Source organism: Rhipicephalus sanguineus, chromosome 4, assembly GCF_013339695.2.
Source record: "Rhipicephalus sanguineus isolate Rsan-2018 chromosome 4, BIME_Rsan_1.4, whole genome shotgun sequence".
Taxonomy (NCBI): Eukaryota; Metazoa; Arthropoda; class Arachnida; order Ixodida; family Ixodidae; genus Rhipicephalus; species Rhipicephalus sanguineus.
Genome location: NC_051179.1, coordinates 63,345,987 through 63,353,637, shown reverse-complemented (window position 1 = coordinate 63,353,637; position 7,651 = coordinate 63,345,987).

The window sequence follows — 7,651 nt, the reverse complement described above, 5'->3', positions numbered from 1 at the left end:
ATCGCCCTTTCCATATTATTTTTCATGGCGCCATCGGAATCTGGATCGAATTGGGGTTTGAGGCTATTTGCCCCGCGCTCGTACGGTCACGCTCATAGTGCTCACGTTAGCATATTGCTTCAAGTTTTTCGATGCCCGTCGGTTGGTTCACTTGCGATGGATTCGACTGCGTCTTGACCGGTGACATGAATTACGGTTTCACTGGTGGATATACCAGTCAAGGCCTAGCACACACTGGAATTCCGTCGTAACTGGCGTCAGTGCCGAATCCGCTTTTTTCACGATGCGCCGGCGCATGCGCCCTTTCCCTAGCGGAAACGTCGTGAAACGTCTATTGATGATTTCCTTCTAGCAATACCGGTTCTCCCGTCCCCCTACCACAGCCCTACCAAATCGGAAAAGGACAGCACAGGAAAATGAGAGAGGCGGATTGCAGGGTAACCAAGATGCGCCGCGTCCAGAACACGAGAGGTTGAATGGTGGATCTGTCGAACTGTACGTGATTGCCCTTTGTTTCAATTCCTATGAACGGGGAAACGAAGCACGTATCATTGAACGCTCATCTCTGCTTTCGATAAAAGCAGCACGCTGCAAATGCTGTCCTAGGTTCATACTTCAGCGACGATGTTAGACTTCACAGCATTCCGGATCGGCGACTACCGAATACGACCAGGTACCCGGCATCGAAAGGTGGTCTACGTTGAACAAGAAAGCTTCCCAAATCAATCCAAGACTTGTGCTCAGACACAAATGCTTTCAGTCGATTTGCATTTGTCACGTGCAATACGCGTGTCGCTCGCTGCATCTAGCCCAGCTGATTGGGACGCGCTTAAAACACGGTGGCGTCTCCACTGTTCAGTTCAAGGCCGTTCGCTGCGTCGTCGCGTTTTGAGGAGCTGGCCGATACTGCAACGAAGTTGCGCATCGCCCTGCGGGCCGAAACGCCGTCTCCCCTGATGCGAGCTTGGCAGAGTGAGTTACGTGAGCGCTTCCAGCGCTTGATTGCTGCCTCGTCTCTGGCGGCGGCAGCATGGCGCTGTAGGCGCAACCCTTGTTCACATCCTGAGGAACTACGCTCTGCGAGGCATTCGTTTTTTGGGCAGTCACAGCCCTCTCCCTCGACCACACAGATACCACCTGCGCAGCCACTTCGTACACGTGATCGGTCTGTTTTCTTGGCGCATTTCGAAGCGATGCCATGTTCGGCCATGCAGGCAAACTGTGACATATCACCACCCATGCTTAGAGGATTACCCCGTGTTTCTCAACAAGCCGCTGATTCTCTGCATGCCCCTCCATCACCCGAAGAGGTAAAGGCCGAACTGCAGTCCATGAAACGTGGAACGGCCTCTGGGCCAGACGGTTTTCCGGTTGAGTTTTACCTGACATTTTGGAATAAGGTCAGTGCTGCCTTTACCGCGGTTATCCGGCGGTGTTTTGATGATGTCTTTCCATCCAGTTTTCGAGATGGCCGCATTATACTTATCTCAAAAGGTGACGCTTCCTCTGTTAGTCCTGAAGATTGGAGGCCTATCACGCTCCCTAATGTTGATTACAAGATATTCGCGACGGTAATCGTTCAACGTTTGAGGGCTCTCCTAAACACCCTCTGGGTAATCACCAAGCTTCATCAGTGCCTGTACGAGAAATACACAGCTTGTCCTTTACCACCCGTGTGGTCTGCTTGTGTCTTTGGACCAGGATAAAGCATTTGACCGACTGGAGCACGCGTATATCTTCAATGTGCTGACAGCCTTCGGCTTTACTCATTCATGTGTGGAATTAATTAGGAATACCTACACGGCATTTAGCCATTTTTGTGTGCTTTAGACGCGGATTCGCGCGTCCGGGTACTTGCGCTTCCTGGCAGCAATGTTGTGAAAGTCACAGCTTTCGCTGACGACATAACCCTGTACCTTTCAGATGAAGATATTCTTTCACACAGCATGCGTTTATTCTTCGAGTACGGTGACATTTCAGGTGCAGCATTGAACTTCTCCAAATCCCGGTATTTGTTCATTGGCTCTCCGAACTCCAGACTTAGCTCTATTTCCCCTATTCAACCGGCCCAGTCCCCTCGTATTTTATGTATATTATACACCCACTATGGCATTTGTGACTGTTTGGTTAACCGCCCTCGAAGAAGTAAGACAAAAAATGCAGGATGCACGGGATTTCGACTTTCCTCTTCTAGAGCAGAGGTACCTCGCGCAGACTGTATTTTGCGGTCGCACTTGGTACCTCTGTAAAGTGGTGCAACCGCCTTTACGTATCGTGCGATCTCTGCAGTCGGCTTTGTGTTCCTTTTTTTTGGTCAGGTGGCACTGAGTTGGTCTCTCGTGCGGCACTAGGACAGCAGCGTTCCTAAAAAGGTTTTGCTTTCCCTTCGATGTTTATACGCTGCCGGCTACTGGCACTGCGCTTCCTGTTGCGCCTTGTAGAAGGGGAAGGATCCCCCGCGCGTACTCTTGCGTATTACTTTCTGGGCGCTCACATCCAGCATTTGATGCCTAATGTGCATGCATCTTAACAAGGGCCCTCAGTCAATAACACTCCCTGCATTTTATGCAACAGCTGTTGCATTTTTTTCGCCTTGTCCAGTTGACCTGTCCTGGAGTAGATGCTCAACTTGCCTGAACTGCTCCCTTCAGGAAACAAATCAACATGTTCTGAAGCAATGTGTTGTGTTACTGCTCGTATTTTCTGGAGGGCCGTGCATGCTGGATTTTGCGGGCTCGGAGTGAATCGCTTCGTTTCTTCTGGACGTTGTTCTCGAGGCCGCTTCACCTGCCTTCTCGTTGTTGCCGGTGCTTTCTGTCTTTGGCGCAACCGCTACGAGGCAGTTGCAACAGGCCATCGCCGTCGCGCTCTCTTCCCAATCCTAGAGCGACTGTACTCGGAACTTCTGTCTGTTCTGTCAGAGGAGCTCTTCTTTCTCGGTGAGGAGGAGTTCCTCCGGCACTGGTCTTACCCTTTTGTGTTGGTCTGTGACAGACGCGTGAAGCTTGTCTTTCGGCCTGCCTGCATGGTTTTGGTAGGCTGATCTCTCGTTTGGTGCCGGCAGGAATACCATTTAAATATGCAAAAGGTACATATTCACGTTTTATTTGTGCCTTTTGTTTGCAATATAATGTAAATATGTATATCCATCTTTTTGTGACAAGTTCGTGTGTGTGGGGACATATGTGTATGTGAAACATCGATTGTACGTGTTGCCTCCGCGTCATTTCATGTTTTGTTTCCATGTAACTGAAGTTTATTTTGTCATTTTCGTAAACGTATGTCTAGCAAGCAAATGTTATGTTGAATTGTTATTGATGTTAACCGTCTGTGAAAATAAATTGTTCTAAACACATCTCACAAGCTTGTTGCAGCACTGTGGAAGCTACGGGGCTGCTGAGGCAGTTGGAAGAGCGAACACCCCTCACAATGTATTCATCCGCGCCGCGTCGTCTGCTCGGCGTCCCCGTAACGTCTGCACTCACGCGTTGGGCGAGTGAAGTGAGCCCATGGCAGCAGAGCCGATAAAAAGAAAGTCACAGTTTCACCGCAAGGGCGAAGCAATGAATGCGATAGCAACAAATTGTAGTGTTACACGAAGTGATGCTGGCAGCTAACTGTTTTGAATCCGACCTCGCGTAACTACGGAACGCTGGTGTAAGAGAATACGGCCGCTCCAGGGAGGTGCTCTCCGCATAGTCACTTCGCGTTGAGAGCGCAGCACGTACAAGAGTATAAGAGCCGCCCGCTGCGATGGCTTTCGCGATAGCGCGCGCGCCAGCGATCACGACCGCGACTGCGCCCTTAGATCCAAAGTTCAAGGTAGTGGCTGCTCGCGCGACAACCCCCCCCCCCCCCCCCCCGCTGCCCAGCTCGCGTCTTTTTTCATGGTTGTTAAAGGCGTACTGACACAAAAATTTTGGCCTCGCGTTTTTTTTTAACACGAAAGTGTTTTATGCCGGGGTCCACCAAGTACATCCGTCACGGATATGACGTTGATAAAATGGACGCCAACGGGTGAGAAAGAAAAAAACCAAGAAAAAGATACCCCGCTGGGAATCGAACCCACAACGTTGCGGCCGCGACGGCAAGCGCTCGACGCCCTGCCGACTAAGCTAACTCGGGAGATGCTAGACACGGCGCGAACGCGCCTTATATCTTTCACTCATTTTCTTTCGCGGCGGGCGGAGTGGGGCGGTGCCGACGTCTGTGATATGTGAAAAGAAGTAATGCTTCACGATCGACACTTACTAGCGCTTACTCCGAGATTGTGCGCGATATCGAGGTCATGGTTAAAGCGTCTCGATACCAGGGAGGTAGACTGGCTGCGCTGGCGTCGCCGAGGCACCCTTGACGCAGTTACGTTCTTTGCCTTTGTCTTCGTGTTAGCGTGCGTCGGCTCATCGGAGTAGTGCAGCTTCCACGTGCACCAACGGGATTTCTCCGCCACCGACTGCTTCAATTGCGAGAGCACTGACTAACAAAACTGCTGCAATACGCGTTGCAGAAAGAACGCGATTTCGACGGGCGAATGTCGTGCCTTGGTGGAGGGAGAGCAGCGCCTGCGAGACAGAGGCCAGCGGGACGCACGCGTTTGCGGCTCAGGCTGCGAACCTCTACCTCCCGTGTTGCTGAAGCGCAGTGTGTGTTATGTATACATGAGCACAGGCGTCGGCTACCCATTACTAGAAAGCGCACACCATGCCGTTTCTCTACTTAATTGACGACGCTTTGAACAAGTGCATACCGGGTACCAGTGTTGATTATGAGCTTGTTGATATCATCCTTACGCGGGATTCACGATTCCCTGTGTCCAAATATATGTTCACACCGTCAGCTACCACAACGGTTTAAGCATGATCATGGGCGTTAGTCGTCGCGATAGAGACATGCTGTCAACATGGGTGCATCCACGTCAAACGGTGCTATAGCTGCCCAACACGAATATACATTGTACAAGCTCTCATATATCACTACACAATAAACACTACTTCTGTGAAGACACGTTTCACTTTCGTGTTTTACCGATTCCTATGACGGAGGGATCAGCCATGCTTTTTTTTTTGCTGCAATGTGTTGCTGGGCGCCTGTTAGTCATAACACGGCACATCAGTTACTGCAGCGCGCGACAGATAATTATTTACAGGCTCCTCATTACCGACCAGTGTCAGTTTTGGTTTCAAAAACGACAAGCCTCCGGGTGCAACTATCACCGCCTAGCGGCTGCAGCGCTCGATCACGTCAGCACACAGAAGTGTGACGCACTTCCGCGCTGTTCGCGTCATCTCCTCGCATTCGCACGCTTGCCGCACGTGCTGCGCGATGTCGTCGCCATCATCGTCCTCGTTGTCGTCGTCCTCCTCATCGTCGTCTGTTGGCGACGATTTCCTTGAGACACCAACAGCGCAGCGGCGAGCGCGTCAAAACAGAAATGGCAGCTACGACGTCATCATAACTTGTTGTACCGGCCACAACGATTACGTAGGGGAAGTAGGGAGGTCACCTCGGGTCACCTCCGAGGGTGTCAATGCAACAGGTGCGGCCTATACACTCTAAGCACGGTAACGTTTACTAAAGGTGCACATTTTCACAAATTTGTGTACTTATAAAATAGAAGTTATCTAGTAACCTTTAGTACCCGTTCATAGTATCGAGCATTCTCACGTAAAAATAGAGGTTACGTTGTACAGTACACGGTATATTGTTTACACAAAACGGCTTGCAGGAGATTTTATGCGGCCACATCACGTAAAAATAGAGGTTACGTTGTACAGTACACGGTATACTGTTTACACAAAACGGCTTGCAGGAGATTTTATACGGCCACCGCTCTGCGCCTCTTCTTTCCTTCGCTCTTCTTTCTTCGACGCATTCCAGGAGGTTACGCTCATCACATGCTTGGATCAGCCAGTTGTGCCACAGCAACGGAAGCACAGCCTTCCACTCTTTCGCACTTCGTGCGGCGCATGCCTCGTGTTTTTTCCGCGCTTCCTTGTGCGGTTTTAATACACCGTCCATATACGTACGCTAAGAAACGCGAACCTTTGCGGAAGGTGTCACATGGAAGGTGCTTCTCGGAACACACGCGATGGCGCACTGTAATCATTCAAGTGCATGACTGCTTATAGAACGTGACATTTGCGGTGACCGAGGCCAAACGCGTCGCCTTCGCTCATTAGAAAGAGGCAGCTAACAAAACATTCGCATATTCGAGGCGACTTGGAGTTAGCATGTACTACAGTAATGATGAACCGCGATTATTATTAAAATGTGGTCGACCCGTCAATATCAGTGAAGACCAGAGATTTTATAACAGTATCATGATATACGTGTCAGGCCATCCTCTCTTGGTCCAACTTCTATGCAGTTTAAGCATAGGCTGTCGTGATTATAACACTTCAATTATTTTTCTGCTGCTCGTGCACTTTCATTGACTGTGTTATTCGTGCTTATCAAACTATGTGTTATCCGATAATAAATACCAGCCGTCTATTTGTTACAGGGCTATTTGCGATTTTGTTCACCTTCAAATGTGGGATCATCAATGAAAACGTGGATACTGACAAAATGTGAGGCTGACAAAGCAGGGAAGATGCTGAAGGCCGTAAAGAAGTGCGCGGAGAATTAACACTGCTCCTCACGGCGTACAGCATATTCAAAATTGATATACAAACCGTTCGCCATACGCCACGTTTAGTCAGTTTTACGGGCTTCTCGCAAAACCCAAAGAACTGTCTGAAATCATCGCTTAATAAGTAGCTGGCTGGTACGTATGTGCATATTATATACGAATGCTGAATGATATAAAGACGCAGTAAAAGTAAATGTATGCATACGCAAAAATACAATAATACCAAGAGCGCATACAAAGAGCCGCAACGTGGTTTTCTCGAGAGATAGAAATTGTAATGCTTAAACATCTACTTAATTGGATCAAGAGAGGATACTTGTCTGATACACATGGCACAACTCATGAGTAGGAATATCTGTCAATCACCTGCCCTTCTTAATTATCGTTTTAGTGGCAGACCACATTTGAACAACACGATGCTTGTGGGCGAAGGTGTGACGTTATGATGCATGCAAGCTCTAAGCCAACTCCAAAGGAAATTGTTTCGTGCTATTCCTTGCGATGAGGGAAGCGTACATCTCTCGCCACGGACACCGCAACTGTTGTGCTCTAAGCAGACATGTACCAGAATTATTCCAAAGCTCCAGCGTGTGTATTCAGGACAGGGCAGGCCATATGACACCGCCGTGAAAGTTCTCATTACTCTGTGTACATATTTGTACGCTGCATAATAAAGCCGCAGAAAGAAGTACAAAAGATTAGGCGTGCACAGAAAGAAGCCCTAAAGGAAGAGCCACGCTTCGTTTGCTAGACGACACTTGGCTGGGCCGATCATGTGCGTAGCGAGTGGTCCGAAATGTGTCGCAGAAAGAAGATCGAAAGAAAAAAGAGGCACATACCCTTTGTTAGGCGACACCTGGGTCGGTGGGCCACGGGTAGAGCGGTCATACTGAGTGGAGCCCCCTGCAAATAATACGTGATCAGCGTCGTGCTTCTCCTTAAGTACTCTAATGTGTGCGGCATACCATAACTGCTGGTACTTTGCACATAAGCAGGACAGATGAAACCCAGAGGGCAGCC